This window comes from Vigna umbellata, chromosome 7 (genome assembly GCF_029865625.1).
Source record: "Vigna umbellata cultivar VRB3 chromosome 7, Vumbellata_1.0, whole genome shotgun sequence".
Taxonomy (NCBI): domain Eukaryota; kingdom Viridiplantae; phylum Streptophyta; class Magnoliopsida; order Fabales; family Fabaceae; genus Vigna; species Vigna umbellata.
The window spans coordinates 32114540-32131010 of record NC_142171.1 but is presented as its reverse complement, the minus strand read 5'-3'; the positions used below and the strand labels follow the sequence as shown (position 1 = coordinate 32131010).

General features: G+C 32.8%; 1 pseudogene; it reads right to left on the bottom strand.

The window, feature by feature from the left end:
* Window positions 1-2610: 2610 nt before the first annotated feature.
* LOC148195747 (uncharacterized) lies at window positions 2611-15286 on the bottom strand (annotated as a pseudogene).
* Between the last annotated feature and the right edge of the window lie 1185 nt (window positions 15287-16471).

Sequence of the window (16471 nt, the reverse complement as noted above, 5' to 3'; positions counted from 1 at the left end):
CAATTTTTAACGTGCTACTCAAAATGTAGATACTACAGCGTTTTGTTAAGAACTTCCTTTATGAATAAGATCGTTTAGCTCAAAAGATTCTTATGTTTAGAAATAAAGCACGACTACAGGTTTTCACAAGAGGATCGTTTAGGTACGAGAAGAGATAATTGCACAAGAGATTTTATACTGATTCGCTCCAACTAAGCTACATCTAGTCTCCTTTGCAGAGTGTTCTACTATAATCTTCACACGATTACAAATGAGTACTAGCACTACTCCTGGTACTCAACAACCCCGTCGAGATTTCCTTTGAGTATTAGCACCACTCCTTGTACTTAACAACCTGTTGAGATTTTCTTTGAGTATTAACACCACTCTTGGTACTCAGAAACCTTAGTCGAGTTTTCTTTGAGTATTCGCACCACTCCTAGTACTCAACAACCTTAGTCGAGATTTCCTTTGAGCATTTGAACCACTATTGGTACTTAGCAACCTTGCTAAGATTCCTTAACTCAAACAGAGTTCAGTTGTAAGTATTTTAATTCTCTTCAGAATTGCAATCAACAATTGCTTACAAGTAGTTTAGACTATATCTTTCGCAGAGAGGATTTGATTACAATACAAAGCAGTCTAAACACTCACAAGTGTTTCTCTCTTTTCTCTTACAACAATAAGCAATATGACAATGAAGTACGAGAGTATCTCTTTCTCTTTTTCTCTTCTCTTCTCTTCAGCTCAGATATCTTTTTTTTCTTGAGCTCTTTCTCTTTTGCTTCTTAGTATGAATATTTCATTATAAGCTTTTATGCTCTTATGTTATCCTCTTGATTTTTCTCTTGAGAGATCTTCTATTATAGGTTTAATGAATATTTGTCCGTTAGACTAAGCTTGTAGCCGTGATACTCGTGCTTTCTCTTTCTTCTTTGCACAACAACTGTTGGGTAATTCAACTTGTCAGAGCAGACATGCTTTTTTAGTCCTTTGCTTGAAGCAGCTTGTATAATCTTTTTAGACTTTGCTCCAAGTGAGGAACATTCCATGAATATGTCCTTTGTCTATAACGTCCACTTTTTTATATTTGATCTGTAGCATTGTGGATGCGTGTAGAATAGCTTATTTGTAAGATTATAGTAAATTATGCATCACTTGTACAAAAACAACGTACAACGTTGAATATCTTTGGCTTTTAACGACGTATTCACGTTCGACGTCATATCGTGAGACGTAATTTTGACGTTGAACACCTACAGCTCGACGTTACGCCTTTATATCCACGTCTACTGTATAGAGTTCGACGTCTAATATCTGAATAACTAGTTATATTCAACGAAAGATTTGACGTCAAATGTAAGGGGAGAGACGTAAAGTTGACGTCAAGGACAAAGATGTATGACGTAAAGTTGACGTCCATTTATGTAGGTCGACGTTACTTGTTGTTTAAGACTCGTCGGATATTAAAGTGCCGGACGTTTAATATTTGAATAAATATTTATATTTATAGCAAAATTTGGCGTAATTTGAATGAAATAATGTAAAGCTGACATAACTTGGACGTCGAAGTTAGCCGAATGACGTCATGTTTTGTTGATATACAGGTCGAGTAGCAAAGAAAGGATGTCTAATATTTGAATAAATATTTATATTTAAATGAAGAGGCTTGACGTAAGTTTAAGGTTGAAGTGGTTTATGCTTGATCTTACATTTTGATCGTTACATTCACTGTATTATACGAACGCCAAATAGTTCTTTGTGCGACGTTAAGATTCAATATGAATGTCGAATGGTGTATAGTTCGACGTCACGTTTTGTTTTTTTTTTAAATTTGGTTCGTTATAAGTCATTTTACCAAACCTGAAATACAAAAACGAGTTCTCCAATTCATATATTCACATAATTAATTAATTTAAACCATGCTATCATCAATTCCAATTAAATAGTAAAACTAAAAGATGCTAATGCTATCATCAAAACTTAAAAGAATCCAGTTTTCCATTCATCTATTCACAATATTCATCTATTCATAGCTTAAACGATGTTATTATCAATTCATGCATTCAAAAAGCTGCACAAGTAAAACTAAAAGCTAAGCAAATGCTACTATCATCAAAGGAAAAACCTAAAGCTATAGCTATTTAAAATGTTTATTCAAATATAGTGCCCATTCCTCTCTTATCATTTTTATTATTACATTTGACAATGTAGAGGTAGTGTTGAACCGCTGCAAAATCAAGGAAACTTTACTATTATATTCATTTTAATGTAAAAAGTTTATTGATATTCGTAAGATTTTCAAATGTAAATTTAAACCTCAATCCAATCTCCTATGATTTCTGCTCGGATGATTGCCTTCATCCATGACATGATGTAGTAGCCACATGCCCAGGAATCATTCTGCTTCTTACACTAAATATGTGAAAGAACTTAGTCAAATGTAATAGTTTAAATTTGACTACGAAAATTAATGGTTAAAGATCAACGAATTCCAACCTTAGGATATATAATTTCAATTTGTTGTCCTCTGGTCCTAGCCATAACTCTAAACAAATTTGAAACATTAGAAAGATAAGTTAATATATTAATATCATCATGGATTGGTATGAATGAATGTAATACTTACGATTATAACAAGGACTTCAACTCCGATTTCATCTTCCTATGAAGAGAACAAAACCATACAACTTGTGCTTTTTTTGGAATGATCACCATTAGTTTCCAATGTCCCTTATCATGTACCAAAAAGTAGTAGTTTATTGATTAAAATTTGATAAAAGTTGACAATATTGGAAAACACATATGCATCAATGTATGGCGCGATATACATCTCTCTATTAGACTCAGTCATCCATGTTTGCATATATGATTTTCTGGACTCTAATGTGTTTCCAGATGGTTGAATGGTCTGAGGTTCAAGAAAGCCATAAATTAACACTCGACCTTATTCCACTACGACGGTATCCATGTACCTATAACAATAAAGTTAAGTATATTTATTAAAAAGTAATAATACTAATATACAAATTGGAAAATAAAAATTAAAAAACTTACATGCACCATAGTTGTATGCATGAAATGTTCAACATTGTTTCTCCACCAATGATCTCAAATGCATCATTGAAAGCAATATACAATGGAATATGGCACTCGAGGCCAAATGTTCTTAACTCCCACACCAGCTCTATCGGTCCTTTTCTCAACTTATTTAATCTCGATGTCAATATGGATAAAGGATCATCATCGTCTTCTGCTTCCTCATGAGCCTCACACAAGTTGAGGCATTGGTTGTTTCTCAAGACGATAGACCTGCAAGTCACATTTACAAAAGTTAGGAATCATTTAATTATAACTTGGAGATTAAAGATAATAAAAATAAGAATATAATACCGCTGGTTGGCCAAAATATGGCATGATCATAGCCTTAGACCAAGCTATAAATGTGTCTAAGGCCTCCCCCACAAATTGGATTTCAGATGTAGGTACTGGCACGAGAGCCTACAGGTCTCTAACATCATCAATCGTTACTCGCGCGTGAGTGGGCAATAAAGGAGCACCATGAATGGTTTGGCCTCTTGCAATCTGTCGTCCCAGCTCCACTACGCGCGGAGGATCCTCATCAACCAAAAACTCATACTGAATAGTGTAATCAGTATGATCTGCAGTAGAGCATGAGCTTTTAGTGCTCATACGAGGTGCGGTAGGATCATCTGTGGGGACGTCCTTCTGCTATTGCTGTTGTTGTTGCTGTTGCTGTTGTTGGGAGATCATCGCAAGTTTTTCTTCGAGCGTTCTTAAGCTTTCATTCATGAGCTCCTCTATCTCGACTTGCACTTGTTACCTGAGGCTACTAAGCACTTACCGACTCACGACTTTTGTGCTTTTTGGTTTAGGGCCAAAGTAGTCCCTCAATCCAATAGCTCCTCCAACAGTACGCACACGACCTGTGTAAGACCCATAAAAAAAAAATAAATATATATATATATATATATATATATATATATATATATATATATATATATATTTATAGTAGTAAATTTTAGTATTTTATTAGTAATAATAATTTTAATGGATATAAAATTGTAAATTTTGGATATAAAATTATAGTAATTTTAGAAGGAGAGGTTCAAATTTTTGGTAACTTATTTAGTAAAATTTTTTTAATGGAATAGTAAAAAGTAAATAGTAAATAGTAAAAAGTAAATAGTAAAAATAAATTTTCAGCATTAAGATTCCTTAGCATGGAAGAAAGTAGTAGGTAGAAATTAGGATCAGATTTGGTGAGAAAATGATTGAAATATTATTTTTAAATAATATTAAAATAATAAATAATATTAAAATATTAATGAATAGTAAATTTTTTTTTACTATAAATAGCCATGGGAGGGAAGGGTATTTTGCACTAAGAAAAGAGGAATCAAGTGAGAGCTTGAGAAATAGAGAAGAAAGAGTTAGGGAGAAATTTTTAGTTGCAAGAAGAGTAGAGGTTCTGAAGGGTTTCGGGGAAACAAATTCGGAGCAGGAGATTAAGTCTGGAATAGAGGTAAGGGGAGCTAATCTTTCTTGTATATGATTTTTATCCATGTTATGATAATGAATATGAGTTATGAGTATGTTAAAATTTTGGTAATGGTAGTTATCTATTCACTTATATAAATTTAGTTTTCATGATTATAATTTTCTTATTTTCAAGTTAGTATGGTAAAAATTTTCTTTTAATTATTTTGACTGTTGGATTTAGCTAAAATTTTAATATATGAATCTTAAGACCTATTTCTTCACTTTGACCGTTGGGATTTGTAATTAGAAGTCTGTACTTAGAGAAATAAATCCTGCATGTTTGAGTAAATTAATTACCCCTGTAGATCTATTACTGAGTCATCTCGGTAAAATATATATTACGACTTATTTGACCGTTAGATCAACTTGAAAATTTTATATATGATTCCTAAGATATATTAATACACTTTGACCGATCGGATTATAAATTGAAAGTCTATGTTTGGAGAAAATAATTTTTAAGTTTTGAAAAATCTGATGAACACTATATTTCTGTTCTTAAGTTATTATGGTAAACATTTCATATATATTTTATTTACCGTTAGATTGAGCCCAAAATTTAGTATGTAATTCATAAGACATATTAAGTCATTTTGACCGTTCAGATTTGAAATTAAATGTCTGTGATTAGGGAAATTAGTTCCGCATTTTGAGTATAACCAAAAACCACTTAAAATTCTGCACCTGAATTACCTCGGTAAAACCTCAATATCTATCTAGTTAACCGTTGGATCAACCTGAAATTTTAATATGTAATTTATAACAAATAGTGAATTATTGTGACCATTCAGATTTGAAATCGGAGTTACAGATTTATAGATATTAATTTCGTATCTTCTCAGGGATCTCAATATTGCTTAATTTCTATTTTTTGATATCTATATTAACTTTCGGTGTTAATATTATATGCTATTGTTTTAAATCTGTAAATAAGAAATTTGTTAAAAACTAGTTGAGGAACGCTTTGGCTAAGGAAAGATTTGGTACTTAAGTTGTCCATTGTGACGCACCTCTCTTTCCTGGAAGTATACTCGACGAGTTTTTAACTTAAATCCTATTGAACAGATTATGTACTGTTAAATTATTGTGTAATATATCTTGTTGGAATATATTCAGTTTGTATGATTTCTGAAATAATTGGACTTTATTAGATTTGAATTTATGCATCTGAATATGATTGTGAATTATAATGATGTGATTTATGTGGAGAGTATGTGAATGTATGCGATATAGTCAATTTGTATGACTTTTGGGATGGATGGACGTGATGCATATTGGTGTATGCATTCTGATTTGGTGTTTGATGCATATTGGTGTATGCATGATGCATATTGGTGTATGCATGATGCATATTGGTGTATGCATGATGCATATTGGTGTATGCATTCTGATTTGGTGTTTGATATATATTGATGCATGCAATGTGGTTTAGTGTGTAACTCATATTTGTTTATGTAATTTGATCTGGTATAGTGAGCATAGTATGGTTTGATATCGAGGTATGTTTATTGTATTGAATTGTTAGCTCACCCTTACATGTGTGTGCATGTGAATGCGATGATCGTATAATGCGTGATATTATACGGGAGCAGATGAAGGAATGTCGTCTGAAGCAATACCAATGAAGAAAGAGATCGAAGATAAGTTAGAAGGATTCAAGTTATACTTAGGAGTTTATAGTTGAAATCTGAGTTTAAAATATGTATATCAACTGTGAATTTTTAAGTGTGAGATTACGGGATGTTACCGTAAATGTAATAATATGAATTATCCAATGTGAGATATTGGGATGTTACATTAATGGTATCAGAGCAGTTCGTCCTTAGGATGACCTCTGTGTTGTGGGTCTTCCGTGTTTTCTCTGTGAAGAATTGAGTCTAAATGGTATAATTTACCATTTCCTCCAAATCTAGGTAGTAGAGTATTGTGTCTAACTACTCATGACTTTTACCATAGATGATTTTCCTTTCTTAATTCTGAGGGTTTGAGGAAAGATATTAGAATTAGTTAAAGCCTTGATAGGGAAATATAATACTAGAGTTTAAGTTTCAAAGGATGAGTGAAGATGTTGGTGTTTAGAAGTAAAATTTTTAGAAGTTTCTAGAACAAAAATTAATAGATCAGATATCTTACGTTTCACAAAAAGGAGTTGAGTTCAAAGGCTAGATTTAGAGAAGCTTTGGATAAGCATGAATGTAGCAAGGTTTGAGAAATCAGTTTGGTTTAGTATATCAATAACGTTAAAAGTCAGAAGTGAAGGAAGTGTTGATGAGAAACGGAATGACATTGTGTGAGATTGGTAACATGGATTGATGTATCAGTGATGATTGGAATCTGAAGAAAGAAAATGGTGGAAGATTTGAAGAGAAAGTTTAAAAAAAAAAAAAAAAAAAAAGGATAGGAATACTGAAGTAGATTAAGAATAAATCAAATATTAGACGAAGAAGAGTAGATGAGAAGTTATATAAGGAATAAAGAGGATTGAGAGAAAGTTTAATAGGAGGAGAAATTTATAAGTTAAGAGGACACGAGATCTTTTATTAGAAGGATTTTAAGCTAAATGGATGATTAAAAGGAGATGGTTAGATTTTTTTAGTAAATGTATTAGAGATAAGATTTGAGAGTATGTGAGTGTGGTATGAGGAGTAGTGGAGAAAATCCAGGTACGAAAATTTTGGCTTTCGACTTATGCAAATATTTGGTATTTTTATGATAGGATTAAAATGTCATGATTTATGGTTGTAAATTTTATTGATTTTGGAATATTAAAGTTAGTAGAGGTAGTGTAGGTTGAATTGATATTATTATGAACATGACAAGATAAGGAAGAAGAAGAGTTTGGAAATAGATAAAAAGGAGGGTTGCAATGTGATTAGGGAATTTGGAATAATTAAGAAGTTGTAGGTTGTGATTGGAGAAATTTCATCAGGTATAGTTATATGGTAGTATTCAAACCTCAATAGTGATGTAAAGGATGGGTAAAGATTTATATGTCGCACCTTGATCTCTATCCAGTGATGTGTATGAGTGAACTTGTTTATACTTACTTTTAGTTCGCATAAGATAAAAATTTGAGATTTGGTTAACACTAAATATCCTTGGGATATGGTTTTGATCTCGGGGAGCACATTATAATTGAGGTTGCGTTGTGGTTGATTGCCTGATAATCTCTATAGACGAGTGGTAGGAAGTAACATGGTGGTTAAATGGTTGGGAAGGTGTACTTGCCTGAAAAAGTTCTTGAATAGAGTGGTAGGAAGGGATACTTGGCACAATGGTTTTGTGCTATGACATCTTTTGATGACCCATTAATTCTTTATATCTATGGGAGTTATTTCAAGTATTAGAGGATTAATTAGTGTAACCATTAAGCTATATTTTAATGTTATAGGATGGATTTAACTTATATGGCATACATAGTTTATTTAAATGGGTAGGTGCAGTACTGATAAGGAAGCTAGTTAGTTTTAAATTCGGCCTTATTGATATAAGTGGTTTCATAAATTATAACATTGTTGATTGAGTGATCTGTTGAGTCTTATCAAAGATACGCAGTTGTTAGGTACTGGGTTACGGATAACATTAAGTTTGTGGATTCATATTAGGTTAGGATGTGGGAAGGTATTTTGAGGACACAATTTATATTCCTAAGATTTAGAGTTTATAAGTTAATTCTTGAAGAATGTTTTAACTTAGGCTAGTAATGGTTGCTAGGAAAATAATTAAATAAAGGTTGAGGTAATTTGGAGTATAATCTTGAAAGAAGCTTGATTATTCTAGTTTTGTTAAGTATTTCAGAAGTGTTTATCAGGTGAAGAAAATAGTGGTTCAACATTTAGTGTGAGTTAAATAAAGGATGAGGACAAGTATTTTAGGGATGTCTGACCAATGCAAGTGAAGGATAGATATTGCAGTCTAGGGTATGATCGAAAGGATAGTTTGGTCATGTTACAATATGTTTTTAGAAGTTTATGGTCTTCAAGAATTGTGAGTTGATTGTTGAACATTAAGTGTAGTTAAGGGTGAATGCAATATTACCAAGAATCAGATAAGTTCATCAAGGACGAGTGAAGGAAATGATGCATAATCTTAAGTGTGGAAGAGTTTCTATGGATGTTATAAAGCATACTCAATATAAGTATTATTTTTGGACAAGTCCTTGTTAAATGGGTATAGAAAAGAAAACATAAGGATGAATTGTTTAGTAATAGTGTTTTGGACTCCGTGTAATCATCAGAGTAATTAGAAATTTTACGGAAAATAGAAGTATAGGGTAAGGTGGAGCAATCTAGTATAAAATTTTGGTAATCATAAGTGGCTTTTGGAGGCGTACGATTTCTAGGAGTAGAAACTGTATTAAATAATGGAAAGTTGTTACGGAAAAAGAATGATTCTTAGAGTTTAACAGGGTCATGGAAGTCTTAAATAGGGATCTATAAGGAGAATCACTTTCTTGTTATAGTAGGAATGAAAAGTTTTATGGAATCTTGTGATTAATAGTTTATGAGTGATGAGTTCTTTTAAAACATTAATGAATTATTTTGAGACTAGTGAGGTATGTTTAATGGTGGTTTTCATGGGGCTAAAAGAGTCAAGTAAAAGTGTTTTGAAGGTTTATGATTTTAATTTTTTTCGTGAATACATTTCAAATTTGACATGCTAGAAATTTGATGCACAAAATAAGTAGAGTAAATGAATTTACAAGGAAACTAGGAGATAAGGTGAAATAATCATAACTTTAATTCGAATTTTTGAATTTTCGAGGACGAAAATTTTTTTGTGTTGGGGAGAATGTAAGACCCATAAAAAAAAAATAAATATATATATATATATATATATATATATATATTTATAGTAGTAAATTTTAGTATTTTATTAGTAATAATAATTTTAATGGATATAAAATTGTAAATTTTGGATATAAAATTATAGTAATTTTAGAAGGAGAGGTTCAAATTTTTGGTAACTTATTTAGTAAAATTTTTTTAATGGAATAGTAAAAAGTAAATAGTAAATAGTAAAAAGTAAATAGTAAAAATAAATTTTCAGCATTAAGATTCCTTAGCATGGAAGAAAGTAGTAGGTAGAAATTAGGATCAGATTTGGTGAGAAAATGATTGAAATATTATTTTTAAATAATATTAAAATAATAAATAATATTAAAATATTAATGAATAGTAAATTTTTTTTTACTATAAATAGCCATGGGAGGGAAGGGTATTTTGCACTAAGAAAAGAGGAATCAAGTGAGAGCTTGAGAAATAGAGAAGAAAGAGTTAGGGAGAAATTTTTAGTTGCAAGAAGAGTAGAGGTTCTGAAGGGTTTCGGGGAAACAAATTCGGAGCAGGAGATTAAGTCTGGAATAGAGGTAAGGGGAGCTAATCTTTCTTGTATATGATTTTTATCCATGTTATGATAATGAATATGAGTTATGAGTATGTTAAAATTTTGGTAATGGTAGTTATCTATTCACTTATATAAATTTAGTTTTCATGATTATAATTTTCTTATTTTCAAGTTAGTATGGTAAAAATTTTCTTTTAATTATTTTGACCGTTGGATTTAGCTAAAATTTTAATATATGAATCTTAAGACCTATTTCTTCACTTTGACCGTTGGGATTTGTAATTAGAAGTCTGTACTTAGAGAAATAAATCCTGCATGTTTGAGTAAATTAATTACCCCTGTAGATCTATTACTGAGTCATCTCGGTAAAATATATATTACGACTTATTTGACCGTTAGATCAACTTGAAAATTTTATATATGATTCCTAAGATATATTAATACACTTTGACCGATCGGATTATAAATTGAAAGTCTATGTTTGGAGAAAATAATTTTTAAGTTTTGAAAAATCTGATGAACACTATATTTCTGTTCTTAAGTTATTATGGTAAACATTTCATATATATTTTATTTACCGTTAGATTGAGCCCAAAATTTAGTATGTAATTCATAAGACATATTAAGTCATTTTGACCGTTCAGATTTGAAATTAAATGTCTGTGATTAGGGAAATTAGTTCCGCATTTTGAGTATAACCAAAAACCACTTAAAATTCTGCACCTGAATTACCTCGGTAAAACCTCAATATCTATCTAGTTAACCGTTGGATCAACCTGAAATTTTAATATGTAATTTATAACAAATAGTGAATTATTGTGACCATTCAGATTTGAAATCGGAGTTACAGATTTATAGATATTAATTTCGTATCTTCTCAGGGATCTCAATATTGCTTAATTTCTATTTTTTGATATCTATATTAACTTTCGGTGTTAATATTATATGCTATTGTTTTAAATCTGTAAATAAGAAATTTGTTAAAAACTAGTTGAGGAACGCTTTGGCTAAGGAAAGATTTGGTACTTAAGTTGTCCATTGTGACGCACCTCTCTTTCCTGGAAGTATACTCGACGAGTTTTTAACTTAAATCCTATTGAACAGATTATGTACTGTTAAATTATTGTGTAATATATCTTGTTGGAATATATTCAGTTTGTATGATTTCTGAAATAATTGGACTTTATTAGATTTGAATTTATGCATCTGAATATGATTGTGAATTATAATGATGTGATTTATGTGGAGAGTATGTGAATGTATGCGATATAGTCAATTTGTATGACTTTTGGGATGGATGGACGTGATGCATATTGGTGTATGCATTCTGATTTGGTGTTTGATGCATATTGGTGTATGCATGATGCATATTGGTGTATGCATGATGCATATTGGTGTATGCATGATGCATATTGGTGTATGCATGATGCATATTGGTGTATGCATTCTGATTTGGTGTTTGATATATATTGATGCATGCAATGTGGTTTAGTGTGTAACTCATATTTGTTTATGTAATTTGATCTGGTATAGTGAGCATAGTATGGTTTGATATCGAGGTATGTTTATTGTATTGAATTGTTAGCTCACCCTTACATGTGTGTGCATGTGAATGCGATGATCGTATAATGCGTGATATTATACGGGAGCAGATGAAGGAATGTCGTCTGAAGCAATACCAATGAAGAAAGAGATCGAAGATAAGTTAGAAGGATTCAAGTTATACTTAGGAGTTTATAGTTGAAATCTGAGTTTAAAATATGTATATCAACTGTGAATTTTTAAGTGTGAGATTACGGGATGTTACCGTAAATGTAATAATATGAATTATCCAATGTGAGATATTGGGATGTTACAACCTGGACGGTCTAGCCGACCTGTGGCTACTACTAGGAGGTCCTTCCTACCTTGTGCCACAAATGTGCCTTGAGTCTATTGCTCAACCAACTCATCCTGCATAATGAAGTTAGACACATAAAAAAGTTTGTTACATAATTTTTTAACAATGAAGTATGGTAATTAGTTAAAAGTTTCCACTTACAATTCTCTAGGATATCTCCTGAGCAGACTAGGATGTCATCTGGCCATTGGACTTGGTCCATGAAGCCTTCCATAGAGATTTATTACTTTTCACTGAATGATGTTTGAACATCGACTACGGCTGGGCTTCGACGTTCCTACAGATGTACCGCTATTTCATGATATAATGTACATCATTATTTCACCTATAAATATAGCTTGAATTTTGCGTAATCCCTTGGCTCCTATTTCCCTGTTGAACATATTAGGATTCATGTTTTTTTATTTCCTATGTATTTTCTTTTCCTTAGATTTCAAAGCACTTCTGTTCCTTAAATTGCAATTTGCTAACTTGTATTTGAAAGTGGCACATTCATCATCATTTCATATGAAGGTGCCCTTTCAAATTCAAGTACAGAAATGGTTAAGATATCTTACTGAAAGGGAAGTGCTTAGGAAAAAGAAATATGGTTCACAATATGTTTAATGTACGTCTATCTCTTAGCCCGTTGACGTTATCGGTTCATCTATAAATGTAGCTTGCATTTCACGTAACCCCTTGTCTCCTGTTTCCGTATTGAACATATTAGGATTCATGTTTTTTATGTCCTTAGCATTTTCCTTCCCGTAGATCTCGAAACATGTCTGTTCTTCAAATTTCAATTTGCTCACTTGAATTTCAAAGTGCCGCATTCAGGCCTCAGTTAATATGAAGGTGGCCTTTGAAATTCAAGTTAACAAAATGCTTTTTATAGTACAAAAATGGTTAAGTTATCTTACTGAAAGGGAATTGATGAGGAAAAAGAAATATGGTTCACAATATATTTAATGCTGAAACAACTTTGAGAACTAAAATAAATTTATAAAAAAGTTGTTCAACTTCATCATTTGGCAATATATGATTCTTTTTTTAAATTGTCCTGGAGTTATTTTCTACCGTTATATTTCAGAGCTATCTGATTTCTTAGGGTGGAAACATCTTCAAGACAATTAAAAATAAGAGTTTACTTACGCAATTGAAGTCGAACTCTTGTCCCGTTCAACGTAAAGAAATATTGAATGTTTTTAAATTTCATGAGCGTTAACATTTTCCTCTGGATTTCCACCATTCCTTGAACGTTAACAAAGAAATGTCTTTGTTTAGTGGAGGAATGAATGGAAAACCAAAAGAAAAAGTCATTCAAATTGTACTACTTGAAACGAAATCCAAATCTCTTTACTTATTTCTTTGGATTTCTATAGCTCCTTCATGCATCACCCAAACTTTGGTGACCTTGAAAGAGCTATGAGAAAACCAAAAAGAAAATGTTAACAGAGTGACAAGTTACACCTAAATTTTGACTAGATCAAGGATCCATAATTGTATTTAAAGAAATGGACTTGATCTTTGACGTCAACTTTTACAATATTCGACATAACATTCCTTTTTTCTTATTTTTTATCTTTTAAAACGTCGACGTTTTTGAGAGTGTGACGTAAAAAAACTTCAAGGATTTAAAAAATTCCATAATAGCATTAAACATAGTAAAAATATGAAAATATAACCACGAAAAGTATATATTAAAATTTCAAACAGAGTTCAAACATAGAAAAATATACTAAAATATATTAAAATATTACATTAATTTCAGAAAAATAAACTAAAATGGACACTTCTTCCTAATCTGAGTCAGATGTCTCCATAGACTCATCTTCTGTTGTGTCGTCTTCATCATCAGATTCACTTGTTGAGGGAGTTTTGAGAGCACTGTCTTCATCTAACTTCTTGTGAATCAAGATCAGAGATTTTTCAACTTTTGAAACTCTTGTTGAAGGCCTTCGAAATTGATCCACAACAAATCTTTCAAACTCAGTGTGTGGAGTGAAGGTAGAAGGAGTTTCGTCAACATCCTTGAACACCCAGCCATCTTTTGTTTTCTTTAGACCATTAAAGGTCAATGTCGCTTTTCCTATTTCATTTGATTAGGTGCAACCAAATTTTTTTCCACCAGTAAGATCAACTTGATGATGCTTCAATACACTGTTGATAAAAACACCATATGGCAGAATATGTCCACGACGACTTGCAATTTCAATCATGTGCTCACTCATAACAGCAACCCAATTGGTTGGTATCCGGGTTTTTATGGCATGAACCAAAAAAAAATCTTTAGTAGTTAGACGATCACGTATACATCTTCCAACTGGTGAGGGTGTTCTACTCCAACTTAAAGATGAGTGATGAAACATTTTGTAACATAGTCAAGGGGTTGATATAAAGTTGATCAAAGAGGTTTGGATTGGGATTGTTGTTTTTCAACCGATCAGGAAAGAAGGCTATCTCTTTCAAATATGGATTGGTCATCAAGGACTTACTGGATTCACCATGATAAAAAATGATGATCATCAACAAGTCTATCCCATCTCTGAATCTTGGAGTGGAAACAAAACAAATTTGACAAAAACTGAAGAAGATGAGTAGGCTAGATGGTTATGCGGTGAAAATAGATTGTATGTCAGAATCGCTCAAAATGATACTTGGGACTCAAGTAAATTGAAAGCTGACACAGTCATTGACAAAAGACTCTAAGGATTGAAAAATTACCGATAAAAATGGAAAGGAAGGTGATGTGAACAACAAGAAAGGGATTAACAATAATTCTGCAACAGAAGAATATGGATTTTCGTTATTTGATTTTAATTTTGTAATCAATGGCTTCTTAAGCCATCTTTTGTTTTGCTGGTTGTAATCATCTTTTGAATATTAATGAAATTCTCTTTTGGCAAACATTAGTGAATGGTGATTGAATTGGCCCAAAGTATATGTCTCTGTTTCTCTTTTGGCAAACATTCTCTTTTGGCAAACATTAGTGAATGGTGATTGAATGGTGATTCTCTTTTACATAAAGCAACCCATACCCATCAATGTATGGCCCAAAGTATATGTCTCTGTTTGACTCAGCAATCGATGTTTCCAAATGCTTTTGTTTGCTCTCAATTGTGTTACCAGAAGGTTGGATGGTCTGAGGTTCAACAAATCCGTACATGGAAGACCGACCTTGGTCCACAATGACTGTGTCCATGTACCTAAAACAACAAAGTTAAGTTGTTAGAAACTAAGAATGTAAATAAGTTTAATATGGAAGACAAAATTAACTATCTTACATGCACCATAGTTGAAAGATGGAAATATTCAACATCCTGTGTTCACCAATGATCTCCAGTGCATTATTGAATGTGATATATACTAGGACACGGGGGGGATGCCAAATACTCTATTATCCCAGTACAATTCTACTGGTCCTGTGTTCAACCTGGGTAATTTTGTCATGAGCTTTGCTAGAGGATCATCCTCCGCTTCAGCCAGGTCATCATCTTCATCTATGACTGGCTCATGCATCGGATGCTTCTGGGGACGTATGAACTGAACATAAATATTTCAAAGTTATCAATATATATTTTTAAATTTAACATACAAAGACTAATAATAAAAATATTATACTTGTGGTGTTGCAATGTGTGACATGATCAATGCTTTAGGCCAAGCTATAAATGTTCCTATGGCCTCCCCCACAAATTGAATATTTGAAGTAGGTACAGGCACCTGAGCCTAGGATCCCGAACCTCGTCAACCGTCACACGCACGTGGTGGGGTAATAGGAAAACACCATGAACAGTCTGCCCTTCCTCAAGTACTCGTCTAACAGCCACAATGTGTGAAGGATCCCCATCAACCAACAGCTCATACTGACCACTATACTCAGTAGGGTCTACAACAAAGCATGATCCCCTAGTTTTGACCCTAGGTGGTGTGGGAGCTTCAGTGGGCAACCCCATGGTGGGCTGCGTCATGGAATGCAACTTCTCTTCAAGCGCTCTTTGAATTTCTTTTTGTTCTTGTAGTTGCTCCATGAATCGTTGCTCCATTGATCTCATGCTTTGGTTGAGCCTTTCCTCCCACTGAAGATCCATCTTCCTCAATGCCTCCTGACTCATGGATTGAGTGTTTTTTTGTGCAGGGCCAAAGTAGGCACGAAGACCAATCGCCCCAGGAACTCCACGTACACGTCCTGCGTGCTCGGGCTTTCTAATGTTCGTTGTTAGAATGTCGTCCCTACCTTGGCCAACAAATGTTCCTTGAGTTTGCTGCTTAACCAACTCATCCTGCATATAAAAAAAACTTTGTAAGAATGAAAATGCGATGATAAATACACAATCAAACAATGCTTTGGTTTGAACTTACAATTTTTTGTGGGATCAAGGCAGTTGAGGAAGATGTCATTCTCCCATCAGATTTAATACGAGCAGCCTTCCACAGCTCGTACCTAGCAGGTGTAGGTGCTAGGTCGAGGGACTCAAGTCCTAAGGCCTTCACTCGAGTCTTCCTCATCTTTTTCTCAAGTTTTGCATAACCACCTTGTGATAACACGTGTAGTGCATCATTTAGCCTTTGCCTTTCTTGGGCGGCTAAGTCTTGGATGTGTTTGATTAAGACAACGAACACAAGGACAAAAATATGTCACGTTCACAAACTTAGCATTTTGTTCAACATATTGCAAGAACTCCATACTATGTTCGTTCATCT